Source organism: Helianthus annuus, chromosome 13 (assembly GCF_002127325.2).
Source record: "Helianthus annuus cultivar XRQ/B chromosome 13, HanXRQr2.0-SUNRISE, whole genome shotgun sequence".
Classification (NCBI taxonomy): Eukaryota; Viridiplantae; Streptophyta; class Magnoliopsida; order Asterales; family Asteraceae; genus Helianthus; species Helianthus annuus.
In genome coordinates, this window is record NC_035445.2 from 75,828,625 (window position 1) to 75,843,185 (window position 14,561).

The 14,561-nt window shown below is 32.9% G+C and overlaps 2 long non-coding RNA genes across 3 annotated transcripts; both read left to right on the forward strand.

Annotated features, from left to right (window-relative positions):
- The first annotated feature begins 3,841 nt into the window (after window positions 1-3,841).
- Window positions 3,842-4,794, forward strand: LOC118485644. Its single transcript, XR_004877210.1, has 3 exons — window positions 3,842-3,867; window positions 3,981-4,039; window positions 4,437-4,794. It is a non-coding gene; the product is annotated as an uncharacterized LOC118485644 (long non-coding RNA).
- Window positions 4,795-5,833: 1,039 nt separating this feature from the next.
- LOC110902830 lies at window positions 5,834-7,984 on the forward strand. 2 transcript variants are annotated; one of them, XR_004877211.1, is made up of 4 exons: window positions 5,834-6,325; window positions 6,412-6,524; window positions 7,566-7,706; window positions 7,899-7,984. It is a non-coding gene; the product is annotated as an uncharacterized LOC110902830 (long non-coding RNA). The 2 variants fall into 2 exon arrangements; XR_002571445.2 differs by lacking the exon at window positions 7,566-7,706.
- The last annotated feature ends 6,577 nt before the right edge of the window (window positions 7,985-14,561 follow it).

A 14,561-nucleotide genomic window follows, 5' to 3' on the forward strand; every position in this document is an offset into this window, starting at 1 on the left:
CGACTACGTATGCCTCTCACTATATTTCACATTGTGCCCAACAATGGTCCCTACAATTGGGTTGTCAAAGAACAGTGTTAAACCATGTCAAAAAACAACGTTCCATACTGTTGGGCATATGCTACATACGGGTAGCTAAAAACTCACATGTAACCATGTATGAATGCCACAATCCATACAACTGTACATTTCAATGGTCCGATATAACAGGGATTGTTTGTAGGAGTTTATTGTTTGGAAGGTCATAAAAATTTATTTGCCACAAAAAAAAAACTAACTAGACATATGATAAGGCATTTTGGGAGCAATGTTTATGGATTACTTAGAGGCGCTAAGGTGCCGGTTAGCATGTTTGATTGTTTAGCATATCATGATGCTATCTTGATGACCTAGTTGGTCATGCCATGTGGTGAACGTATAAATATTCTAGTAACTTCTGGTTACTCACCATATTTGATTTAATGGAATATTGTGAAAAATTAGTATCATTTCAAGTAACTTCTAATATAGTCTTCTGGCTATATTTGCTATACTCCCATACAACATTCATGGTGGCATCATTACAATTTTCTTAGTTATGTATATGATCATAACCTTTGAATTGATCATCATCACATTCATATTAGGGAATGGATTAGAACCATAGAACTTTCATGCTTGTTGTTTCAAACTTTATATATATTCTTTAACAATTAATGATATTTGACGATGGAAATTGTTTTGCTCAATGGATTATGATATATATTTTTCTCATCACATTCTTTTCAAGGAATGGAATAGAGTCAGACAACTTTCATGGTGACTGTTTCAAACCTTATATATCAAGAGCGCATTTGAGGTTTGACAAGTGGAAATTGTTATTCCACATGTGTAACTAATCTTTTCACCACATAACATCAATTATATGACCGAATCATTAAGATTTATCAGTCCAAAAATCTTACAAGAATCAATAAATTACAATAAGCTTTAGTGAGTTTGAAACTTCGAATGTCATATTATAAATAAATCTTGATCACTATTCAATCATGTTTATAACGTGCGATCATACACAATGCATCACTTTATATTATGTCACTATAAGAAATGACTTATGACACAACCTTATGAAATAGTATATTTTTTTATCACTTGTAAGAAATATATATATATTTTTTTATTTAACATATCATCTAAATAAATTAAAGCATATAAAAGACGCAATAAATTGCAATAGTGATAAGCCTATTATTATAGGTTATGTTCTAATTTATCGACATTGTGTGCGTTAGCTTTCAAATTAGTGGTGTTCTATAAAGGACAAAGTTGATATATGATGAAAGGCACAATAAAATCATATATCTTGATTAATAGTAAGATAACATTTATAAAGAAAGATGAGTAAATCAATATATGATTTTTTTTACTACTAAAATATAGCTATAATTTGTTATCAAACAGATTAAAAATTATATGATAACATGTCATGTAATGTCATATAAAACATCAAATTTCTTATTCTTATATATCAAATAAGAACACTATAAACATTACACTTATCGTATTGCATTTCTAGTTAAATTGTTACGAACAATCACATTAAAATTTATATGTCAAATACAAGTATTACACGTCAGACGTGAATGTACATGAACATATTAAATACTAAACAGACTTTTTCATAGTATAATAATCTGTCAACTATTGTATACTACAAAATCATCTCCATCAAACGTTATTATGAAATATGATCAATGCATACATAAACATATTATCTAAACAGTATAAACTATAAAGCCAACAAGTAAGAGATATAATGTGTCTATAATTTCGTACTGCAATTTTAAAATCATCATCTCTTAAATTAAATTGCAAATCACCTAATTTTCTATAAAAAAATTGTATTATTGTGACTATCCATGTTCCTAACTCCATATCATTTAGTTTTATGAATATTGTGACTATTCATGTTCATAACTCCATATCATTTAATGCCATGAATATTGTGACTATTTATGTTCATAACTCCATATCATTTAAAATTGTAATTAAATGGATATTAAAAATCATTTAAAGTAATAAGAATTAATCAATTTGTAACGTAAAAATGAATTAAAATTAACAAAGAATGAATTAAACTACATGATGGGAAAAAAGATATTTAATGATTTTAATTTTTAAGCATTAACCAACTTCATATATATTAATAACAATAAAAGGCTATTTAATTACTAATCATAAAATATAATAAAAACAATTTATTAGAACAACAATAAAAGGCTATTTAATTACTATTTACTCATTTCGTAAATTGAGAAAAAAATAGGTAAGTATACATCAACATGAATTAATGATGAGGAAATCGGAATTAATTTTATAATTAATAATATTCAATCCACACTCATCTATATATATAATAAATAAATTAGATGTGGGACACGTGTCAAGTGATGGTGCAACCACAATTGATTTTTGGCGGGAAAAATGTGGAAAACCTTTTATTTTTACACGGGATCCGAATGAAAACAACATACCCGTATAGTTTGACCCGGGTATATAATGAACAAAAAAAAAACCATAATCATTCACCAAACCCTAAAACGCCGTTCAATCTCTTTACCGATTCTTCCCTGCCTTCGATGCACAACATCTAGAAGGCAAACCCTAGAGGTTATCCACAACTGTGATCCACATAATTGTCCAGTTCACCACATAATCGTTGCCATCTACATGGAAATCGATGCACGCATCAAAAACCCTAAAAGCTCCCACTTTCTTCTTCAATCGCCTGACAAAGGATTCTAAAATCCAACCGATTCACTTCCAGGTATTTCGATTCTGTAGATATTGATTCTATACTTTACATTCATTTATCAGCTCATTTTTTTTTGTCTAAAATTTGTCTGTTTCATCGCCGAAGAGGAAGATGTTGACGGTGGTGGTCACCTGAAGAGGGAAGATGACAACGACATGGGTTGATTTAGGGTTTCTCCATTGGTGGTCTTGTGATGGTTGTGGTTCTAGGAAATGGCGAAAGGGCGGCGGCTAGGGTTCCACTAACACATAAATCTGACCGATTTTGGTTTCGGCAGGTACTGGTAAGTTATTGATCCGTTTTATCCAATTGAAATTAGGGTTCTTAAGAATGTTCATCTTTTGTTTGATTTTGTTTGATTTTGAAATAGGTATGTTCAAACAGTTGGTTGGTATTTCAGATTCATGATATTTTTCAGTCCAGTACTAAATGCTTTGAGGAATTTCAATGCTAAGTAGATTGGCAAAATGGGTGAATTTTTGTGTCTGTCAAAACGGGTCAGGTTAGACTGGTTAATCCATAATTCACCAATAATAGTTTTGTGAGTTTTTTTTTTATTTCTCAGTTGCTAATGTTTATTCCTCCATTTAATGTATAGGAAATGGGATAAATTTGAGGAGTCATATAATGTAATGCTCTTTTCAAATGGTGACAATTGCTGGAATGGTCCTGATAGAAGTTTAAAGGCAATAAAATATAATAAAATTCATTGTGCCATATTAGTTCATGTTAAGATTTCACGACCACAAAGTTTCAATATTAGATCTTCTAATATAGGCATTTTGACAATAATATGGTTTTTAGTTCATGTTAACCGGACTTTATTTAATTTACAAATAATAGTTTTGTGAGTTTTTTTTTATTTCTCAGTTGCTAATGTTTTCAACTTACCCGATACGCACAATTGTTAAAAATCATACTATTGTCAAAACACATTTATATTTGTCATAACTCATTATCAATTTTTTAATTTCTGAACAGCCAATCTGGTCTTTTATCTACATATGACAGGTTATATTAAGATGTGGAGTGAAAGTCAAGCTTGCCGACGTAGACGAACCAAGCAGTTGCGAGTAAGAACACCCACACCCTCTTCTTTGTTCTTTTTCAGGCACGGTGTATTTGATATTGCCCACATGTTGTCAAATTATTTTTTAAATAGTTAATGTAATCCTTCTTCTTATAGATGCCATTAGTGCTACCATGGTCAAAGAAGGGACTTAAGATTGGCAAAGACAGCAACAGGTATGTTCTTGCTCATAGTTTGATGTTAAATTTCGTTTTTAAGCTTTGATTTTGGATGTTTGATGGATATTTGGATGATGCATGGTGTTGTTGGTGGTGGAGCTTCAATCTTTAGACAGAATATGTGCAAAACCTTGATTTTGAATTATTGGTTTTAATGGACACATGTTTTCTGTATGGCTTTTGCATCTGTTTATCAATAAGGTAGCAATATGGTTATATGAGTGGGGGTTGAGTGAGTTGGATAACCGGGTCAAAACCGGTTCAGGTTGAAACGGGATACTATGTTTATTTTTGAAACGGGATATCTGGTAAAACTGGCTTCTTTTGATAATTAATATGTAATGATACAATAAAAAATTCTTAATTTTTAGTTGTATGTTGCTATCTCATGTAGAATCTGAAAATGTACGAAAAGAATATGACGAGGCCAACAGAAAGTTATCTAAACTAAAATCAAGGATATCTCGCTTAACAAAGAAGCTAGCACATGATTTTCGTATGTTTTGTTTATTTAATCTTGTAAATTACAGAAGTTTTCCGTCTTTTCTATGGTTCTTCTGTGACCCGTGTTTGACTTTGTAGGACCAGAGAAGGAATTCTACTCGCGATATGGTCAATGTTTTGAAAGCAAACAGAACAAGTTACAACCTTTGCAACTTTTTGTTTACCTTTTTTTCCATATTGAGCTATAAAATTTCTTTATCTATTTTCTCTAAGTTTGAATTGTTCCTGTTTTTTGATTGATTTCATTCCAGATATGTTTACAAGGTTTGACCTTTTAAACAATGCAGGAAGGGTACAACACAATGCGGTTGGGGTTAGTCAAAACACGCTGGGGTTGAAACGGGCTATATTTTTTCGTACGGGTGGATGCAGGCCGGACTGGATTGTGCTGGCCCATTTACAATTGTTTATAAGTTAATATATATATACCTGAATATTCTATCTTATGAATATTAATCTTCATGCACTAAATGTCATAAGGTGATCGGAACGAGATAAAATGACCCATGTAACCGGACTTTAATTTACAAATAATAGTTTTGTTATCTTTTTTTATTTCTCAGTTGCTAATGTTTATTCCTCCATTTAATGTACAAGAAATGAGAGAAATTTGAGGAGTCATATAATGTAAATGCTCTTTTCAAATGGTGACAATTGCTGGAATGGTCCTGATAGAAGTTCCCTGGGTGCTGTGGCTCGTGATCGAAAGTAACAAACATACTGTAATCTTTTCATATTCTTTGCATGTAATCATAGTTGTCAATAGCAATCGCAACGGTCGCTATAGCAAATGTTCGAACCCTATTCAAATCAGTTTGGTTCACAAAGCGGTATCCAAAAACCGGTATTTAATTTTTTTTTTGTGGGTTGGGTTGAAACTGGTTTGGGTGACGAGAGGGGGAACCGGTATACAAACTGGCGGTTTGGGTCCAGTTAAACCGATTTGGTAGGCAAATCGGGCTGGTTACGAGAGGATGAACTGGTTTAACTCAAACTTGGTAAAGTGTCAACATATACATTTGTACAGTGTAGACAAAGAATTTAGTCAACAAGTCAACATATTTTGGTAGTGTATAGCCTTTCTAAATTGACCTTACACGTGACTTGGTAAATTGCCAATTTTGACCCAATAGTTTAAATTTGGACTTTAAAAAAGAAGTGATGGGCTGCTTTGGGTTAACATAATACTTAAGTGGGTTGAAATGGGTATTATATAAATAAAAGATTAACGGAATGATGAATAAAATTACACGGTGGGTACTCTAAAAAACAAATGGGTTTCCAAAGTTAGATTCAATTTGATTATCAAAACTCATAACTTAAAGAAGTTCGAATTCAAATCATCTCATCTGAAGATTTGTACTGCGTAATTTGAGGTAAATATCAATTATTTGTCGTGAAATCACTGATTTTTGGGTTAGTTTGTCAGGGAATTGATGATTTTATGGTTAATTTGTCGTGAAATCAAGTTAACTTTCAATTGATCGTAGGGTAATGTTTGATGTTTGTTAGTGAACAGGAATTTACCAGGTGTATGTATTCCCGTGGGGAGTTTTCAGTCGCTTCTTGTCGGGATTTTCTTGGGAAACATGTGATTTCATTCTACCCATACGAGTGGGTTAAACGGGTTCCAAAAATATTAATTTCTTTGCGTGGAGAGCCGAACAAGACCGTCTTTCTACACTCAACGGGCTGTGCAGAAAAGGAATATGCTTAGAGGTCCGATTTCATATCGACTATGCGGGGAGGTGGATGAAGATGATGACCATCGAATTTATGGTTCGTGTATCTATATTATTATGTTTAGCTTAATATAATATATGATGCATTAATTTATAATAAACTATTTGAACGTGTGGTTGTAGGAGACATACAGGCAAGTGTTAGTGAAATCTAAGTCCGATCTGGCAAGGCCTTTTGATGAAGCTACTGTTTTTTCTCAAGAATATTGAAACATAGCTTAGTTTTATAAGTAAAGGTAAGTTCATCTAAATCCTTCCTGCAAAATTTTGTGTGTCGGTGCATGATAGCGTAATGACCTGGCTCATATTAGCTTCTTACATGATGTTATGACTGAAAACTCTTTCATGTTTACCTGTTTTTGTTTTCCTTTTAAAAGATTATATTTGTCTCATTTACACTACAAGAAATGGGTATCAATAGCGGCGACAACCCGACAGGAAGGGGCATGGGCCGCCGCAATTGCCACCTTTTCTTGTAGTGTTAAACGTGCTTCGGATTTTACAATATTGGTAGTGCACATGCAATGAAGTCTTAGAAATAAGAAATATAATGTGTGTGTAAGACTTTATATTAGATAAAGTGTTTGTTATAGGAGGGGGACAAATATTAAGGTTTGACCATTTCTGCAACTTCCGTCCAAAGATTTGTTTTTATGCATCTCGGTTGGATCAAAAGGTTTGAAATCTTGCCATTTTCATCCGGCTCATTAATTCCATCCATTTTTCTCTGTTAGGTCAGGGATATTTCCGTCTTTTTTGTTAACTTAAAAGGGCATTTAGCATAATGTACAAGTATACAAAAGATCAAATTGCCCTTTTAAGTTGATAAAAAGACGGAAATACCCCTAACTTAACGGAGGAAAATGGATGGAGGTAATGAGCCGGATAAAAATGACGAGATTTCAAACCTTTTGGATCCAACCAGATGCAAAAAAAAAAAAAAAAAAAACAAACAAACCTTTGGACAAAAATCGCAAAACTGGTCAAACCTCAGGGACGAAAATGGAATTTTACTCTAAAACATATTTTTGGTTAGAATGTTATATGTTCGAGTTTGTGTATCTCTAATTAATAATAATTTTTTTTTTTAGGTACAGGGAAGCTATGAATGGTCCAGGTTGTGAAGCTATCCACATGACTAAAATTGATGCGAATATCGATTGTTATATTTTCATAGCTAGTGTTGATCTATCTGTATTCCATCCTTGGTGCTCATCTTTACCAGTTACAGAGAATGATATAAGTCATCATTTTATGTCCAATGTTCGTGTTTGCAGTTCTTCAGATTCAAATAAATTAAAGCTCGAGAATTTTGCTTTCTTGCCAAAGATTATTTTTGAAAAATATGAAGAGTTCATGTATCCTCACCAAAGAGATTGAAGTGACAAATAGCTTGTAGAACAAACCACTTATGTAAGGTAATTGTTGTATCATTTAGCAAGAATGACAATCTTGATTTGTTAATTATTATACTAAATTTATACTGAATCAGTTTTGTCAATTTCACTGGAAAGTTTAATGATTTGTTGTTCTTGAAAGCCTTGTATTCTTTCATAATCATCTCATGCAAAGTTCAGTGACCAATGCATCCAAATTTACTCATTTTGTAGGTAATTTGAAACATGAAAGGAGTTTCTACAGCAGTGACTGAAGAACCCAAGTTTGTTGGTTTATTGACTTGTAGTGAAAAATGAAGTGCGTATTAAAGCCTGCAAACGTGAATTAAGATTGTATTCAAGATTAAGTCCATAACCTGCAACTCACCACTTTGAGAAATTTGCATAGTGAAAGCGCAAAATGGTCTTTTATTACGAATCACAAAAAAAAATCTTTGTATTGTAGTGAAAGAGACAGGATATTGTATCCGAATTGAAATATGAATTAAGCTTCCATTTAATTTTCCTGAGGCAAATTTGACCTGTTTATTATCAAATGGTTGATTTGAGGTATATTTGATCTCCAACAAGTAAAACGGGTTGAAACTTGAAAGTTGCTAAAGTATATTGTTAATTAATACAACCTACTAAATCACTTTATTCAGTAGGGACAATTTTGTATATCTGCTTTTTTATAATTTCATACTTACCCAATTTTATCAAATATATTTTATTCTTTACCATTTATTGCATAAATAATGATCTTTAATCATTTTTTTTATACAACCCCAATTTTATGCTTGATTTGTCAAGCAATTGAAGTTAAATGAAAAGTCACTTGATGTAGCAGCTGGAATATAAAATTTACCTAATCTGGGCTGGAAATTGAGATTAAGAAAAGTAGCTTATTAGCCCACAAACAAAATTACTTACAATCACTAGATAAATGGCGTGTCTTCTTAGGCGTATGCGTTTCGAAAACATTCTTATACAGAGATCTCATTATGAATTAAAAAGGAATTAACTTTACATGAAAATTTTGAATACATATGGAGGCAAAGTTGGTATACTTATGAAACCGAACTAAACATTTGTGGTGAAGAAGAGAAAGAGGATATTTTAGAGATTCAAAGTGTTATTTATATACTTTTGTTTATTGTAAATTAATTTTTCCTAACCCGGGAAGTTCCCGGGTGATAGCCTAGTAAGTTATATATTAGAACCTTAATTGAATTTATGCTATATTAATTAAAACTAAATAATATATATAACTTTAAAATATATATAAATAATATAATCAACATGTAAATGCAAGATTATGGATATCATAATACAACTTTTCTTTTCAAGGTTTATCTATTAAACATTCATAAAAAGAATTTATCAAACTATATATCAATTTCTAAACCAAGGAATAAGCTTGCAATATAACTAGCAAATAGATAAGATTAGACTTAATAAATTAATAACAAATATTTTCTCATCCGGTTTCTGTAACAAGCGTCCATGTATATATTAAACTTATATTTCCTATTTTTTTCAATGCCGTGATGTGACGTGATGTCGTGGTCACAATCAAATTTAATCCAATTACTACTAAATAGTTAGTGGCAAGTGGGTATCGAACACAGGGAGTTTGTGGAATGTGTGTTATTTAAAGGTTTGTCTAGGTTAACTAAAATTAAACTAAATGCAAGTAAAGTAATTGTCAAGAGTTGATTTAAGTGAATTGGTTTTAGAACTAAATTTAACTAAATAAATTGCAAAAGAGAGTTTTGGTTGTAAGCAAATTAGAGACAAATGATCATCCTAGATTTCCGGTTTGCTTCGACATTCATATTATCATTTCACTAGAAAGAACTACATAGACATAGCTCATGTGTGATTACTTGTAGTGATGAAAGGGAACTAAGTACTCAGATTCCTAGAACGTGAGGTTGTTACCCGATGATCAATCAACCCTTACCCAAGCCTAGCTATACCCATGATATCTCGATTGCCAATGGCACCAAGAACGTATGGTTTCTAATTAGTTCAACGTGAGAATCAACACGTTACTAACAAACAATCACACACCATAACAACGAATCATAAAGATAATCATGTTATTCTAGGAATTAGAAAACTCAAACATGAAATGTCTCCATCAAACCTTCAATCCAGGACAATCATCAAGTGTTTAGCCACTCATGGCTTGAAGCAACATCATAACAAAAGTTCTATTGTTCATAAAGATCAAAGCACAAAAACTAATGATTAAACAAGTGTTCTTCAAGCCCAAGTCTCCAAAAGTTGCTCCCAATTCGTCCCCAAGACAAGTGGTAACCGAAAACATATGATGAGCCACCATAAAAACCCATGAAATGACAATTTAATGCATAAGTTACAAAATTGGATCAGTCGGTGGCGTAACCTACGGCAGAGGGCCGTAGGTTACGGCGGGCAGCTTTCCCTTACGGCGGGTGACTTCTGTCTTACGGCGAAGGCTTTTTGCAAAGGTTGGGGCCGTAACCTATGGCCAAGTGTCGTAGGTTACGGCGCTGAGTGTTAGTTTTTCCTTGTTTCCTTCATTTAATTCACCATTTCTTCAATCCCAACACCGCCAACTTCTAGCATCCATCCAAGCTCCATAAAACCCGCATTTTAAGCTCTTTAACATCTGTAACATCAAACATCTTGTGATTACAAAATTCAAGCTATTAACCAGATAAAGTATGGTATTTTAGTCTATTTAAAGGCCTTATGGGTTGTCCTACGGACCTCCCGTCACATCCCCACACTTACCCGTTGCTTGTCCCAAGCAACTCATTCAAAAACTATTTTCAACACATACGCGATCAACATAAACTAAACAAAAACATGTCATCCTTTTACTAACCCGTTCTTAACACCCAAAACAATACACCCCTCTCTAAATCTCTCATCTCGGCTACAAGTAAGTACTAGCAAAGATAAGCTAAACACATAATAGGCAAACAGGTGATTGCACAACTATAGGCTTGTGTAACAACTCTCACCAAAATTAGTATTTATTATTAGATTATGTGTTATTGTATTCACCAGGAAACCATGATTGAGAAACCCAAGTGATTCTACATAAACCCTAAAATTTTCAGAACAATCGGAAATCAGGATCAGGGCCCTTAAAACTCAGGGGGGTTAAACCCTAAGTTACGATTATCTAAATAAAACGTTGTCGAAATAAAATTTTATGAATCCAGCAACTCAGCAAGGCTATGCATGTCACACCCCAACCAATGGCGGAAACATCGGGATGAGACGAAGTGCGAAGATTGCTCGAGACATCATAACGCTAATAATTGTGACAAGTATTTAAATAATCGTTTCATTTCATTTCTAAAGAATCAAGTACAAGGTTTTGAAACAAAGTACAACAACATGAATAATAAAATGATACAATACAAATACGATTCTTTCTAAGTGTGTATCTAAGCATCCTACTAGATTCCATGCATCGTCAACATCCACCTGTAACATGTTAAAATAAAGTTCAATGCAAAAGCAAAGGTGAGTATACAAGTTTGATACGTACATAGCAATAGATAAGTTTGAACAATTTCTCATAGCAAGCATGTGATTCAAGATGAACATTTAAATATGGTATGTGTCTAACATATCAAACCAAGGAAACGCAATATGCTCATGACATAACCGAAGATAAAGAGGCGGGTCGTTAATCCTATAGCGCTACATATGTCACGGTTTGGCTCGTACGAAGTTAATGATAAGTTCAACACATAAGATAAATCCAAGTTTAAAGCATCAAGCCATCACGTATACAAGCATGTTATAGGAATGTTCATGTGTTTAAGCAAAAGTTCATGTGTAAGTTTGTTGATAGATAAACATGTTACACCCCAAAAGTGATAAAAGTAAAAGGGGGAATACGAGTATACTCACAAAGTTTGCATATGCTTTCCGATTATCCAATTATTGACGAGTTGATGAGGTTAGAGGATTGAATGTGCGGGGTTAAAGTTCAAGTATGCTTGGAATCGAGATTCAGTATTCAAAACAACATAAAAGTAAGATATGAGAATAGCATGTGAAAATAATCACCTTGCACACATAACCCTTGTTCTTGACACAATTAGAACTCAAGAGAGTTGGTATGATTTCATGGATTCAAAGGTCCATTAGAGTCGTAACAAGAGCATGGTCATAGATGATGTAACATGTTCTTGACAAGTAACTATTAAGTTACCATCAAGTTTAGTTACTTAGGTATATATGTATGTACATAGAATAGCTTAGATATTATATTGGTTACAAGTCTTATGATTCAAGCATGAGGTAGGAGATCAATGTAGTATGTAAGCAAGTCCATGCTTAAGTATGTATGGGACCCACATAAGCGAATCCCTTGGATTACGCTTGCGTACGGGTACGAATGTATGAATCATGAGTAAGAATGAAAGTATGAGCATAAGTTTAAGTATGGATATGCGTGTATGTATAAGCATAACCATAAAACGTACAAGTAGTATATGTATAAGCATAAGCATAATACGTATGAATATAAGTGTAGGTACGAAAATTAAATATTGCGTATATAGTGTTTGTTGGGACATCACGGATCTAAGTGTATAAATCGTTCAAAAGGTCGAGTATGTAAATACGAATGATATAAATGATGTTATCGCGAGGTAACGACCAAAATGTGTATGATGATATGCGGTATAGTTGTTTAAATGAAACATTGAGTTTATCCTATCAAAATTAGATTGAGCTTGGTTTGAAACGTAGAATATAGTTGCATGTTTAAAAAGGATATAAGGTACTCATTGGTTAAGCATAATGCATTTTGTAAAGAATGGAAATGCTACTTTTGTTTTTAAAAGAGCTTACGTAATCCAAGGATGGTCGGTCTCCAAGAAGTCTTCTTGCCCACGAGTTTTGTAAATTGGTGTAGGAAAAAGGTTTTCAATCAAAAGTAAGTTCATTTCATCAAACAAGAAATTATGAATTTAAGAGGTTCTTGTGAAAACGAGGATCCTTCAAAAAGAATTTTTTTAGCAAAGAACTTAGTGATTGTTAATAGTTCTAACAAATGATGTGTCGATGTTTGAAAAGAGTATTTGGTAAAACGATCATATAACATCTAAAAGATCTTATAAGTAATTGAGAAAGGTTGGTTCGATTTCGATTAAGAATGGAAGTCTCTAGTATGATGATATAACGTGAGTGCGTTTTAGTGATTAAGTCGAATATGAAGTTCATGGGCAAGAGGTTCATTGGACCGGTTAAATTGATAGGTAGCATTCCGTAAGCTTTGGAAATTCGTGTAGTAAAACGTTTAAGACATGATTAAGAGTCTCGTATATATGAGTTAAGTGAAAATAGGTTGTAGGATAAGGAGTACGCTTGATGAAACAATGTATTTTGAAATTATATAAGTAGGTATGTTGATAAATGATAAATGATCTAGGTATAAAATATGATCAAGTTTGCATAATAAGATATCTTGAAGAGACGTTTTGGAAACAATCACCTGGGTAAAGGAATCACCCCTAACTCATTGGTGAGGTCGTTTTTAAGAAAAGGGGAGTGGAGTTAATCGTCAAGGTAAGGAAATCACTCCTATCTCGATGATATATCTCCACTTGTCATTACAAGGATTATGAATTTAAATTATATGAAATCATGCATATGTATAAATGTATGGAAAAGATTCAATATGTTGTGTGTGTAAAAAGAGAATATCGAAAGTAAATTCAAATTTGAAAGATCGTATCGTATAAAATGAATAATAGAAACGCATATTTAACCAAAGTTTGGAGTGTTCCAAAACGGAACTTTGACTAACCAAAGTGGTCGAAAAGTCTTTTGAATTTGAGGAGCATGCTTTGGCCTAATAGGTAAAATACTCTCGCCGACAAGTCGGTTAACGGTATTTACCCTTCCGGTTACTACATGTCCCAAATCAATCGAAATTTCAAGACTTGGCGGGATTAAAAAAAATATCAAGGAGTGGAACTAGTCGACAAGGTGCGGGTTTCACCCCTAACTTGGCGATTTCGTATCCTAAGTGTGGTTGGTACTCGTCGGGTCAAAATTTAATTTCAACACTTTGACGAGGGTCCACTAGAATTTGAAATTTGAACTTCTCCATCAAGGTGAGGATTTCACTCCTAACTTGATGGTGAATTTCGTGTAAAAGGAAAAGGAAAGTGGATGAATTGAGGGTTGTTCACCAAATTATGGGTATCACGCCTATTTTGGTGAACTCGTCTCGTTTGTGTAATATGTGTGTTGTCGGATTTAGAATAATCGAGTAGAACGCGTGAGGAAAAGTGTATATTAAAGATTAAACAAACAAGTATAACATGTCAAGAATATCACAATAAAAGTGAAATTATGAAACGAATATTAACGCATAAAAAGTATGTCAAGAACACACATAAAGGATAAAATGATGAAACAAGTATTAACACATAATGAAAACAAGTATAGCATGTTAAGTGTTAACACATAAGTGACACATATGCTTACAATATCAAAAGAGAATAAATAAAAGCAAATAAGATAGCATGCTAGTAATTTCAAGTAAAACATACAAATAAAGCTCTAGAACTATAGACTAGGTTAAAGCATTCCTACTTTTCCTAATTCCCTATAGTTATGGCTCTGATACCAATCTGTCACACCCCAACCAATGGCGGAAACATCGGGATGAGACGAAGTGTGAAGATTGCTCGAACGCTAATAATTGTGACAAGTATTTAAATAATCGTTTCATTTCATTTCTAAAGAATCAAGTACAAGGTTTTGAAACAAAGTACAACAACATGAATAATAAAATGATACAATACAAATACGATTCTTTCTAAGTGTGTATCTAAGCATCCTACTAGATTCCATGCATCGTCAACATCC